The 14160-nt window shown below is 48.2% G+C and overlaps 1 long non-coding RNA gene across 1 annotated transcript; it reads left to right on the forward strand.

The window, feature by feature from the left end:
• The first annotated feature begins 3769 nt into the window (after positions 1 to 3769).
• On the forward strand, positions 3770 to 10362 carry LOC122455465. Its single transcript, XR_006273682.1, has 3 exons — positions 3770 to 3937; positions 6896 to 6962; positions 8273 to 10362. It is a non-coding gene; the product is annotated as an uncharacterized LOC122455465 (long non-coding RNA).
• The last annotated feature ends 3798 nt before the right edge of the window (positions 10363 to 14160 follow it).

Below are 14160 nucleotides of genomic sequence, written 5' to 3' on the forward strand. Positions count from 1 at the left end.
GGGGAATAAGTCTGAGAGCAGCATTAGAACCTTCTTGATGTCTAACCTGAAGCCCTGTGGCAGAGGTATCAGAAGTCCTCCTGCAAGGGCCGTTTGATTCTGCTAAAAACCTCAAGACTAATGTTGAGATCTTCAGGCTGGATTAATAACAGCCATCTGTGAAATACATCTGCTGGAATTGTGCACCACTTGCACGGCACTGAAAGTGACAACTGTGGAATTCAAATAGGAGCAAAGCACCCTAGTAGCCATGCTTTCAGTGACGACCCGCGCCTGCTGATGGGAATGGAAAGCAGAATGAAGGTGGCTTCAGCAGTGTTACTGAGCATGCTCAGTATAAGCCAAGCAGAAAATCTGGGGGGGCACATGACCCTGCATGCCCCTTCCCTCCCCCCAACACCAAACAGAGAAACCAAGCCCGCCCTCCTTGAATTCACTGGGAGTCTTGTCACTGACTTCGGCTGGAGCAGGAGCGGGATTGTAACGTGAGACCAGACAGGCCGAGACTCCAATCCTGCCATGAGCTCTGTGCAGTCAAACTCCTGTGCCCATGTAGAGAACCATTGATATCCATGGGGTTCCGTGCAGGTGCTGTGAAGCTCAATGCAGGATCAGGGCCTTGGAGAAGGGGTAGAAGGCTGTCTAGGACCAAGGCCCTAGCCCCTAGTGGGAATCCATGCCATCTCAGTGCCCTGATACCATGCACACTTAGTGCTGGGTGTAATTAAGAAAAGGAAAACTTATTCTGACTATCAAGAATATCTTCCTGACAGTGAGATCTATAGACTATAGCATACAGAAGCAAGGGAAGCCTTATTGCTTGGGACCTCTAAAACTGCTGGCCAAAGCACCAGAAAATATACTGCTGAGAACAAGCCTGCCCTGGCAAGGGGACTGGACCAGATGAACTATTAGGCCTTTCCCATCTCCAGCTGCTTTCATTCTGTGATTCACCTGCTCAGCCAATTACTTACCTACCTATGCTCATTCCACATGGAGTACGCGGTTATATAGGTTTGCCCTTACTCATTTTGAATCATGCTTACAATATACATTCCTGTTCAATCATGTATTTTATTAATTTATAGAGTGGCTGTCACTGCAGCAGTCGCAGAAGTTCCTCGTGGAAAATTGCATTTGGCCTGGACAGATTTATCTTGACAGCGTCTGAATGTATATTTAAAGAACATTAAATACCGGTGGTGGTAGTGTTCAAATTAATTAGCATGACACATAGAGGAATAAATACAAGGGACCAGAACCCCAGGTGGAGTAAATCAGCATAGCTCTATTGACAACCGTGGTGCGACACTGATTTACACCAGCTGAGGATTTGGTCCAGACTCACTGACTTCTAATCCTGGCTGTGCCATTGATTATGCTGTGGCTTTGGGCAAGTCACTTCTCTGCATCCATTACCTTCTCATAAAATGGGGTTAGTTACCTTCTCTGTGACTATTCTTTAGCTCTCCTCTGACTAGCATGTCAAGTGCTAGGCAATAATATATAATAATACTTTTGCATTTTAATAGTGCTTTATATACTCAAAGGACTTTCATGAATTCTTAGGATTTCAGGGCCTAATCTTGTCCCCTCTGAATTCCATGCAAAGACTCTTATTGACAAATAAAGGGAGGTGAGATGGGCCGGACTGAGACGTACATGGTGTCTAGGCCTTGTGATGGCCCTGTGAACAGGGCTGATTTTCACCCTCTCTGAGGTCTACAGATTAGCAGCCCTACATTGGAATCCTCACCCTGCCACTGCTTTGCCATCTGAACTTGGTCAAGTCACATAACCCCTCTGGCTCAGACCCTCAAAGGTATGTAGGCACCTAACTCCCCTTGATTTGGGTATGATTCCATACCTTTGAGGATCCAGGCTTCTGTGCCTTCGTTCCCCATCTGCACAGTAGAAATGAATACCTTCCGTCCACATTTGTAAAGCGCTTTGAGATCTTCAAATGAAAAGCAACTGCATAAGTGCCATGAATCCATTTTTGCTAGTGGTGAGTGGCTGTAACCATGTGCTAAATAGTTGCAGAATTCTAACTTGATTCACGCCATGTCAAATAAAGGGTTTTAAAAAGAAGAAAGAGACCTCTTCTCCTCTCACTTATGATGGTGTAGATCAGGAATAATTCCTCTGCACTGACGGGAGGCACTCCAGTGTAGAGATGGCATGAGTATAGAAGAATCAATTCTGAAATGCAGTATATTTATCTCCTTTATTCAGCATAGTATTTTTATTCTTTTCATGTCTTTTCAGCCCCTTTCATTTTAAACGGCCACCTCTCTTAATCTGGATGATAAACTGTCCGGGGCCGGGAGGGGTCCCAATTAAGAGGATCCCACAGTATTGTTATTAAGATCAACATCAGACAATAGTGGAATACAGTGAAACCTGTGACCTACTGTGACCTATTGGCATAAGATTAGGAAGCATCCAGAACTGAGGAGTAGGGGGGAGTTTGTGGGGGCAGGAAGGGGGAGGGAGACTTCCCCCAGGGGAAATGGGTCTACAGCAGGAACTGAAACACAATAGGCTTTGGAACTGGAAGGCTAAAACCCCTGCAGCCGTTCCCAGCAAACACAACAGCCACCAAGGAAAAGCACGTCAGGAAATTCTGCCATTAATTAAGGCTGCTCTGTGAAAAAGTAACTATCTTTATTTACTTAAGTGTTGTGGGCTTGGTGCCCGGATTAACTATTTCATGGGCGAACACGCTGCAGAACTCCCTCGAAAGATCCATCTCCAAGTGGCTTTCCGGCAGTCAGCCTAATTCAGGAAGATTTGCTCTTTGCATGTTTGACAGTCACTTTAATAACCAGGGATGTGTTGTGCGCCATCACTGACCCCTCCAAGAGTGAGACGCAGTACTCCCAAAACCACATGGCGGGGGGGCTCAAAAATCGTGAGATTTTAAAAACAAATAAATGCTGGGTTCCTTTTTATTTGCTGTCTGATTTCTGGGCCTTGAGGGGGTTGTGATTTCAAGTTTTTCTCTGCAACCAGGACTGAAATGATCACATCCATAATCACGTTTCCAAGGACTGGGCCTGAAATAAAATCACACAGTATTGCAAGACGTATGCCCTAATTGCAAGAGCTGGAAAGTCTGGTATCGGTAAGTTTAGTGCACGGCAACATGACTTCAACTGCGGGATCAGGATCTTGCAATTATTTTAGTTGTGTCTGGCCTTTGTCTGTTGCAAAGCCCCATCTAAGTCAGTGTTTCTCAACAAGCGGTCGGTGGACAGGCGCTGGCCCCTGAGATCTAAGCTGTGCCAGAACCCCTTTTAAAAACAATCATGCAAAAGAGATCAGTCGAAAAGAACAGATTCCAATGTTGTTTTTTTTTTAAGGAGAGTTAATAATAAAATACTAATTACTTTCTGCTTAGCATCTTCCCTAGGAGGATGTTAAAGTGCTTGAGCTGAAAACAGTTTCTTAAGCATGCGTAGCAAAGGGGAACAACTAGTCAATCGGGTATAAATGGAGGTGAGAGGTGGTTAGAATTATGCGTGGAGTTTTGTAGCCTGTGACCTTTGCTAGGACCCATTCTTTTATCTGATTTATTCTTAGCAAGCTGACAACCAACCCCCAAAGCAAGCAGCCAGCCTCTGCAACCAGAGAGTTTCGGCACCAGCCCCGGACGAGGGCAGACCCCCTATTAAAGTAAACTGGCCCTTCCACAACAAACGTGAATGTCAATCTACCCCCAGACCCCGCCTGGTTGCAAACCCCTCGCAAACCTGTAGCAGCTCGTCCGCCCCCAGCCCACGCTGCAGATCAGGCTGCAAACGTGTTCGTGCTGCCAAAAACGCCCCAGCCCGGCTTCCTCTCCCTGACCCCCCAGCAGCTCTCAGGGGAGAGCCGGCTCGGAGCTGGAAAGGTAGCCGGTGGAGTTGGTTACCCTTCAGATCTCAGGCCCAAGGTTAATGATTAGACGGGGCTGGGTCTCGGTTACCCCAGACCATTAAACTGGAGGAAAATGCGTCCCCGGGGGGGGGGGGCTTGTGCTTCTGTTTCCCAGAGCTAGCTGCGCTGGACCCACTTTGACCCGGCAGCCCCCGGCGAGACACTGGGGGGAAGGTTGTTCTGGCCTGGTCTCTGCCTTCCCCGGCTGCAGCGGGGGAGATCGGTGCAGAGGGCCCCGGGCTGCGAGCAAGGGCAAAGGCCGGGGAACCCGGGGGTCCCATGCAAGGGACAGCAATGAACACCCCCAAGCAGGCAGCGGCGCCCACTCCCCTGGTGCTGCAGCCAGCTCGGCTGGTGCTTAACGGGCGGCTGCGGGTTAGCGGGACGTGCCCCAGCCGAGAGCCCGCTGAGCCCTTCGGGATGGAGTACCACGCTGCCCTGGCCCCCCGCCCTTGCGAGCCAGCCGGAGGGCTCGGGGAAGCGAGGGCTGCTCCCCCGTGGGGCGCGTCTGCCCACGCGCGGAGCTCGGCCGGGCGCAATTCCAGTGGCGGGTGCAACCGAGGGTGGTTCCCCCCCCCCGGGGCTGGGCAGCTCAAACCCACCCGCGAGCGCCTCCCCCGTGGGCGCCAGGCAGAGCCCGTGCAAAGTCGCCCGCTTGGCCGGCAGCCCGCGAAGCTGGAAGTGCCGGGGGGGGGGGGGGCGCCCCCTTCCCCCGAACTTTGGCGGCTGGAGGGGCCGCGGGTGACCGCGGGCTGGGGCGGCGGCGCTGCTATTTCCCCCGCCCCGCGCCCAGCCTGAGCGGCGCGATCGATTCCCATTGATTGTCCCTGACGAGCTGCTCCACTTTCCAGCCAATGTGAGCCCGGCTGCGCTCGGCAAGGAGAGAAATTAGGGGGAAATCTCCGCCGCCCTGGCGGTGTCATTTCCACACACTTCGCCTGGCCGCCTGCCAGCGCGCCCGGCTGCACCGAAGAGCTGGGCCGGAGCCGCTGGCTCCCGAGATCGGGAGCAGGGAGAGGGGAAAGAGCCGGGACCTGGCTGGGCGTGCAGCCGACGGGAGACCAGCTGCAGGCCCAACGAGGGGAGAGAGCAGCAAAGATTTGCCCAGCCGCCAGGGTGCGCCCCCGGGCTTGTTCCGAGGGCTGTCGGGATCCTCCCCCTAAACCGTTTCCCTCTGCTTCCAGCCAGCCAACCGCTACCATAGTGGGGGTGCAGGGAGCTATTGAACCAAACTGCAATCCCTGTATATGATGGAAACCACTTCCCGCCAGGGGGGTGCAGTAGCACCTATGTCTGCCACTAGGCCAAATTCTGCCTTTGGTTCCCCTGGTGTAACTCTGAACACCACTGACTTCAGTGAGGTTACACCCGCTTTATACCCCGTCACAGAATTTGGGCCTATCTTTTTCTGTGCTTTGGGTTCTTGTTTGCTGAGTATGGCACAGTGCGCAATTTACCATTGGGCATGGCTTCTGGACCTCAGGGTTGCTTTCCCCAGGCCTCCCGCCTTTAGGAATTTAGTAAATCACTCTGACTGCTTTTAGCCTCGCTAATCTGTCCTTAAAGATGGGCAAAACTGCGGATGAAGAGATGACAATGTTTCTGTGAACGTGTCCCATCCAGACGGCCATGCTGAGGCTATGTGTTCCCCTTTCACTAAAGAACTGTATATTGCAGGATGAAAGAATGCATCAGCCATATCAATTTGGCCAGCACTATGAAATGACACCAAATAAATAATCTACCTATATATTTTAAAAAATATATTTTCCAGTTAATTTTTCTTGCCCCATCTCATTCCATCTTAACTGCAAGAGTCAAACTTTGATGATCAAAAGTAGTTTCTTTGATTCTTTGCAAGAGCTACATGGAACCAACACAGAGATTTGATACTTACTTTGTAGTCAACTGGATAATGTCTATGTGCACGACTACGCTCTACTAGAAATTGCTCAACTGTGTTGCATAGTCCTTGTACCGCAACCAGAAAAAAAAATCACCGTCAGCTTGTGCTTTTGGAGCAGGAGACTCTAAGTTCTGTCCCTGCTATTGGCACAAAGTTCCTAGGGGCTACAGTGTGCAAAATTAGTGACAGACATGCAGGCTTGTGGGGCAATGGATTTGTTATATTATTTCCCCCCAACTAATCACACAGAAAGAATACAGAGTCTATTTTCTACTGCTTCATTTTCTGCGTTAGCATGAGAAAATGACTTGCATGTGTTTTTAAATGCAGCCCCGATACTAGGTTAATAAACCCAATGGCACTACTTACCAATGGAATCTTGTCTGCAGACTTAATAGACCAGCTTTCATAGTATTGATAATGCTTTGAAATCTCTCTTGCCCTATGCTGCCATCCTCAAATGCTTTGTAATTGACAATGTAAACAATTTAAAAACAAGGCTACCATAAGCACTATACAAAATAAGCCCTTTACATGAAAGCCTGTTGGAAAAATTATGCTTAGACTGAGTATTAATATGATAACATAAGCAATGCATTTTTCAAAGCTGTCATTGCAAAAGGTAAGCAAAAGGATATTTGTAAATATATAATTTCCAGGCTATTTATATGTAGAATAATGATTTAACAGAAAGAAGCTAATGTTTTTCAATAGCCGTAAACAAGTGGTATGACAGTTGGACAATGTTAGCCATCGGTACCAGAGTGTATAAATAAAAATTGTAGTTACGATAGAAACAGAAATTTACATGTATCCATATTTTCAAATCTATATTTAGAAAGCTGCTAAGCCACACTCCTTCTGTTCTGCTGGAAATCAACTGGACCTGGGTGCTAAATTATTAATATTTTTCTTTTAGCAAGTCCCCCTTTATCTTTCTACTTATCCTGATGGCTCCTGATGGTTTATTAACCTCCCTTCATGCATGGGCTTGACCAGGACTCTGGGGCATATAACAGCCCCTTGGCAACTAAGTAACCATCTTTCATGCTTTGTCTTTGATCACAGCCATGGAGACTGTCATGTTCCCATATGAAATATTTCGCGTTTCCAACTCCAGCACCACACCAAGAAGGTAAGATGGGTGCATTTATATTGCTGTGATTGTCTGACCATTTCTGACAAAATTGGCTAAAATACACAGGGCTGATTTCATACATGTCTTAGTGAGGCAATGCTCAGGATCCCGACAATGCTTGGGCCAGTGGTGGTCAAGGGCTAAATCATATGGCAGGTCTCTTGGGAGTTGCTTTGTTGGGTGGACCAATCCTGGGGCTACTTTTCCGCTGTTATGGATGCTGACCTTAAAAGCGTCCAAAATGGGCTTTACCCAGGTATAGGTGGGAGTGTGGTCTCTTGATTGGAGCAGGGGAATAGAAGTCAGGATCCCTGAGATTGCTTTCAGGTTCTACCGGTGATTTTTTGGGTGACCATTGGCAAGTCGTGCTAGTCTCTCAGTGCCTCAGTTTCCCCATCTGTAAAATGGGGGAAATAATACCTACCTGCCTTTCATGAGTGCTGTGAGCCTCACTGGAGTGCTTTGAGATCCTGTGGTGAATCCTGGAAGGATAAGAATAATATTTCTCTATAAAAAGAAAAGGAGTACTTGTGGCACCTTAGAGACTAACAAATTTATTTGAGCATAAGCTTTTCTCTATAAGGCTCGCTGTTTTTTTCACAGAACTTCCTGTTTCTGCAAAATATAACTGAGGTGCCAGTTGCATCACAGGGTGGAGCTAAGAGAGCATAGAGCCTTTCTGCCCTCTACCCAGATCACCTGCTAAGGGGAGGAAATCTCCATGATGACTCCTGTTATAGATTTCCTCCATTGTTATTCTGTTGGGGCTGCCCTCCCACCTCCCCTCAGAATAAACCAGGGGGCTACTCTAAACCAGGCGGCTCTGACGGAGTTCCAGGCCAGCTACTAGCATGGCTCTATTGGAGCTGCACTACCAGGGACTTCCCTTGCTGCAGATGGACTGCCACAGAGGAGGCAAGAGAGCTGGAGAGAGAGACTCTCTCCACCACTCCCACTCTCCTGATTGAGCAGTCTCTACTAGTGACCCCAGTCCCTGTGACTTGGGCAAGTCTTTGAACCTCGCAGTACCTCACTTCCCTATTTGCTAGAATGGGGGTGACAGCACTGACCTCTCCAACAGGGGGTGCCAGGAGGACTGTTATTAATATTTATTCCACACATGTTGGTAATGTGCTTGAACAGTATTTGCCTAAGGGGCTGTGGAGGGGTGGCGTTAGGGAAGCTGAGTACAAAGCAGGCATGTTTACAGTGACACCAAGGGAATCCCAACCCAAACTGGGGGCCATTGCACTAGGATGGTTAATGATTCTTCCTGTGTGTTGCCTGTGCTGTTTGCGTTTGTACAGCACCATCCCATACAGTGTCTGTTGGAACACACTTTGATGTCCGAGGGAGTTTTGCCATTGACTTCAGCGTGGCCAGAGAGATTAACTGACTCCCTCACGGTGATGCCGCGCGTCTGTGGCAGAGGAGGGTGGCAGCTTCAGGAGTTCCAAGGCTCTCGGCTCTGAGTTCTAAACCTGAAGACGAAGCTGCCCCTGCATTATATGGAAAGAGTCACATGTATACTTAAACTGGGACGACCCTGGTGATTATTATCTGCATTACAGCAGTGCTGAGAGGCCCCATCGTGCTGGGGCCTGTACAAACAGAGTGAGATAGTCTCTGGCTCAGAAAGCTGACTACACGATAGTGGCTGGGGAAACAGAGGCACAGAGGTGAAGTAGGCTGGTGGCAGAGGCAGGAGTAGAGCCCAGGTCTCCTGACTCCTGGTCCCGTGCCTTAGCCACTAGACTGCAGTACCTTAAAGGGCACTCGGTAAGTTGTAAAATTTAAAAAAAAAAAGCTGCTCTGTTCTGACCAAGCAGCCCCCTCCCCAGTCTGAAGCACTGGCTTTGATGGAACTGCACCAGGGACTGATCTGGTCCGAGCAGTAACCTGTGACTACTGAAACATGACTGTGGATTTATTTGTTGTTCAGGAGCGCCCACCCCAAGCTCTCGGGGTCCCAGCAGACTGTTACAGAAAGCAGCAATTCCCATATTAACAGACTCAGGCAGTTACCCTCTGCACATTGCTGACAGGGTGAGGTATCTCTGGGTAACCCTCCATCGCAGAACCAGCCCCACGGCCACTCAATCTGCCCAGCCCCCAATTCCCCGTCAGCCTAGGAGAAGCAATGGGCCCTGCAGTGCATCATGAAGGGACTCCGGCTGGTCCAGCCCCTGGGTTGGGGGACCCTGCCAGCAGCCTCTCTCTTGTATACCACTGGAATCTGGGTCAGGCCCTGAGCTCGCTACAGCTCGCTAGGGACTACAAACTCTCTGGCAATCCGCTCCTCCTTTCCTTGCTTGCGCTGCAGCGAACCTCCCGGAGAAAGCACTCGGTCACGACCTTTTCAAAAGGGCCTAGGGGAGTTAGGTGCTCAAATCCAATTGAGAGCCAGTGGCAGTCTGGTGCTTCATGTCCATGGGCCACTTTGAAAATCCCATCTTTGGATCCACTGTGGTGATGTCTGCCTTTACTGGATGAAGTTGAACCCAGAGCAGAGGCCTGGCAGGTAACTAAAGGAGAAACTGAATTTCAGACACATCTACCTAACACCTACACTTGCCCTCATTCTCTTTGGGATTTCTTTCTGAAAGTCACCTCCACTTCTCGGAAAGAAAGGAAATTGTGTGAGAACCTGTGTGCTGACACCCTTGGAACGCTGTGCCAGGAGCTTTGACATTACGTGTATGCCAGGCCTGACACATCTTCCCTCATTGATATGGAAACTTCCTTAGTTGGGACTAATTTTAAGGCAGCTTTTAAATCTTCCCTGCTTGTGATGTGTTTCAATGAGACCTTTAAAAGCGCCCTCATAAATCTGGGAAATCACCCTCATTCAGACAGGCCCTGCCTGACAGCCCTGTGATGGTGTTTATTTTAGAAAACATTCCTCCGAGCAAAGGAACAGAAAACAGTGACTGGTATACAGGCAGGAAGAGGGGAAAAGGGCCTGTGAAGATGGAGCAGATGAGAAGATGCCACCAATGCGTTCTCCTGCATAGGTGGAGGTGCGCAACAGATTTGTATTGAAACTTCCAGATTCCGGGCTTTGGTTTGTATCAGAAATGGGCCCAACTGCAACCAAATTTTCACTGAAGTCCAGGAGCTTTTAAAGGGGAAAATGGTCCTGTTTTCCAGTGGAAACAAGCTAGTTTCTGAACAAAACCAGCCTTCCATGGTGAGGGAATGTAAGGCCATGTTTCAGGGGCAGACAGCCTAAAACAGGCTACTGGATGTTTTAGAGTCATCTTCTTGCTATTTATATTAACAGCTAAGATGCCATCCATACACCTAGTGAGAGATGGTCTCTGCCCCAAAGAACTTAGCCTGACTGGACTTTTACAGCTGGGGAAACTGAAGCACAGACCGATTAAATGACTTGGCCAAGGTCACACAGGGAGTCTAGCCCAGATCCTCAAAGATGTTTAGGCACCATTAATTTCAATGGAAGTTAGGAGCCCAAATACCTTTTAGGATCTGGATCTCTGTGGCTGGCCCTTTAAGGGGTCATGGGTCTCAGCCCTGCCTGTGACTCAGCCAGTGCTTCTCCCCAGATGGGGAAAATGAAGGTTCACGTGACCCAATCAGGCCTCTGGGCTAGATAAGGAGAGGGCTGGGGAGAAACAGGGTGATGGCAGATGGCTGCTTGGAGAGGATGGCAGGCGGCCCCGGGGAGCTAGAGGCGAGCACAAAGCAGGGAGAGGCCTGTGAAAGACACCCGGTGGGAAGACTGGGAGTGCCTGTATTGGAAAGAGTGCCCCCCCCCCGCAAAGGAGCTTGGGAGAGGCTGAGGGGAGAGATGGAAAGGAGCCCAGGAAAGGCAAAACCTGAGCCCAAGGGGTAGGCAGAAGAATTAGAAGACAGAAGACAGACCGCTCCCAAAAGAGCGGCTGGCCCGAGTTTGCAACTTGGACAGAGATTTTGTATTGTTTGTCTTGGATCCAGGTATGCTGGGAGGGTTGGACTCTTGGTAGCGAGGTAGCTGGAGGGCCAAGGCACTGCAGCAGCCAAACCAGGCCATTCAGTTTTTGAGGAGTCCAGAAGAAGGGGGAAAGTGAGGCAGGGGTGCTGCCATGAGGGCATGCTCTGGAGGTTGTGTTGTCCTGTTGTAGTGATCAAGTTGAGAGCTGAGCCCAGGTCTCCTGAGTCCCAGTCCAGAGCCTTAACCACAAGGCTCTCTGCCGATGCAAAAATAACCTTTCATCAGTTGCTTCTAAAGCACCAACTCCAGGGGCTGAGCAATCATGAGGCATGGAGTGGCAAAAAATGCCCCTGACCAGTGTGACAAAGCAAGTTTTGTGGAGTGATCTGAGGAATGAGGGCTAGCGAAAGGTGGGTGGCTCATTGTCTGTGTGAAAAGATCCAAGCTATGTATTTCGGCTGGAGCTTTAGCTCTTCAGAATGGGCCATAAACGTTAACAAAGGAATCTTCCCAGCTCCTTGCGTGAGACATGCATTGTCCCCAAGTCACTTACCCAAGGGCTGCATAACGGGTGTCAAACACCGCTCAGCTCACTCAGGTTGAGTGGTCCCATTGCGGTCAATGCAGTTACATAAAGGATGCATTTGGCCCATTCTGTCTGCCTAAAATTACCCATCTATTTGGACTGCAAATTCTTTGGGGGCAGGGGCTGTGTCTTATGTTTGTACGTGACCCAGGATCTTGATCCTGAGGGCGGCCCTTGGGCTCTACAGCAATAGAAATGCTAATTACAGCACAGATTAGGAAGAAAGAGTTCTTCTTCGCCCCCTGCCCTGAAATGGGGGTGCTGTTACTGTGCATTTTAAAATGCCAGCAGTGTTCTGCCCCAGAGGTGGATGCATATCAGCAGTGGGTTATGGGGCACATATACCATAGCAGAGTTTACAGAGTGTAAAACTGTAATATCTTTTTGTAAGATTGTTCCTCTAGTTCCTACTGGCTGTTCTGCTATTTCGTGTGCTCAGTCCCTGCTAGGTGGAGTAGCCGAGTCTGCTTTTTGCTATGCAGGAAACATACTTGCTGTACTAAGAACAGAGTACTTGTGGCACCTTAGAGACTAACAAATTTATTTGAGCATAAGCTTTTGTGGGCTACAGTTCACTTCATCGGAAACTTGCTGTACTGTCATTCCACAAATGTTAGTACAAGTTAAGTAAATAAGAACCCTTTTCCTTCTAACCCCCATTATATGTATTTTTGTACATCATGTATAATTGGTAGCCATAAGTGTGTGTTATACTCAGTGACCACTCAATTGGGGCCTGATTCTGTACATTTAAATCAAAGCTCTGGGCCCCAGTTCAGCAAAGCACTTAAGCATGTGATTAAGTGCCCTTGACTTCAGTGGGAATTATGCATGTGTTTAAAATTAAGCATGTGCTTTGCTGAATGGGGATGGGGTGACTCATGTGTTTAGAGTTAAACACAGGCTTAAGTGCTTTGCTGAGGCTGTGGAACTCATTGCCACAAGATTTCACTGCAGCATAGAGTGTGGTGGACTTTAATAAATGGTTGGTCATTAATATTGGTAACAATGATATTCAGAGTTGCAGTAAGAATTAGAAAACAAACAACCGCATAGTTTGAAAGGGAGATAAATTCTCATCCTTCAAGGAATAATAATACCTACATCTTGTATAGTGCATGTACATCTTTTCGTTAGTAGATCTCAAAGCACTGCGTGAAGGAGGTCAGTATCAATATCCCCATTTTTCAGCTGGGGAAACTGAGGCACAGAGCGTGGACATGATTTGCCTAAGGTCACCCAGCAGCTCAGTGACCGAAGAGGGAGTAGAACAAAGGTCTCACCAGCAAAGTGCTATATATATTAAACAACCCTTCCTTTCAGCTCAATGCAGCCTAAAAGCTCAAAACCCAGAACACAAATAAAAAGAACTCCGCATTTAATATTAAAAAAAAAAAATCTTTTGCGTTCCAGCCAATCTGATGATTTTGGGAGCCTGATTCCTGGCTTTGAAATGAATGGGGATGGCAATATGGTAAGTGTCACTAATGTTGGGACCTTACCTGGGATGTAAGTAGTGCCTGATGCTTGTGCTGGTCCCCTGCACAAGGGTGCATCATCCCCCAAGGGACTAAGTGTGGCAGAATCTGACCTTTAAATTGTATGGAGATAAGTGCTTGTTGAATGTGGTTAAAAACCAGCCAAGGATACATTTCAAATAGAGCTGTAGCTCATGAAAGCTTATGCTCAAATAAATTTGTTAGTCTCTAAGGTGCCACAAATACTCCTTTTCTTTTTGCGAATACAGACTAACACAGCTGCTACTCTGAAACATTTCAAAATAGTGGGAGTGTCGTATTGAAGGCTGAGATTTCCAGCCGAAGGGGTTTGGATCCAAACCCCTAGGCAGCTTATCAAACCTCAGCCTGAAAGTGCAACATGAAATGAAAGAGGCTTGTTCTTAATAATCAAATGAGTTTGCTGTGAGCTGAATTTACAAAATGCACCAACACTTCTATACATCCCAGGAAACCAATTTACTCAGGAAATTGGGGAGGCATCAAAATCAGAGCTATTCCTGGGGGCTTTCTGGTCACAAAACCTCCCCATTACTCTGTGCCAGGCTCTGACTGTCCAGAGAGAGTAATTGCGCCCATGTGGTCTAGCTATGCACAGTGCTAATGAAGAGTCCTGACTAGCTGCTGATTGGCACAGAAGGACTATAGTATACACCACAGCCACAATAAATGAGTGAAATAGGGGCTAGTTATTAGGGTGGGGTACTGGGAGTTAGGGCTTGTGGTTTTACTCCTGTTTTGGCCACTGACGTGCTCTGGTTGCAACATGGGGCAGCATGGTCTAGTACATAAAGCACTGATTGGGAACTCAGATGAGTTGGGTTCAATTCCTGCTCTGCCTGCTGGATGACCTTGGCAAGTCACATCCCCTCTTTGTCTCCGTTTCCCCATCTGTGAAATAGGGCCAAGGACGCTGACCTCCTTTGTAAAGTGCTCAGAGATCTACTGATGATAAGAAGAGCTAGGTATTACAATTAGAAGCTGGAATTTTCAAAGGGAAAATGAGGTGCCTAACTCACCTTGAAAGTCAGAGCTGGGTGTCTAACTCCTTTAGGTCCCTTTGAAAGTCCCAGCTTGAGTTTTCAGTGTGGCATGTACCTTACTTATATTCCCTAACGTAGCCAAGCCTTTAGAGAACACTGTATTAGTCACAGCTAC

Source organism: Dermochelys coriacea, chromosome 8 (assembly GCF_009764565.3).
Source record: "Dermochelys coriacea isolate rDerCor1 chromosome 8, rDerCor1.pri.v4, whole genome shotgun sequence".
NCBI classification, from domain to species: domain Eukaryota; kingdom Metazoa; phylum Chordata; order Testudines; family Dermochelyidae; genus Dermochelys; species Dermochelys coriacea.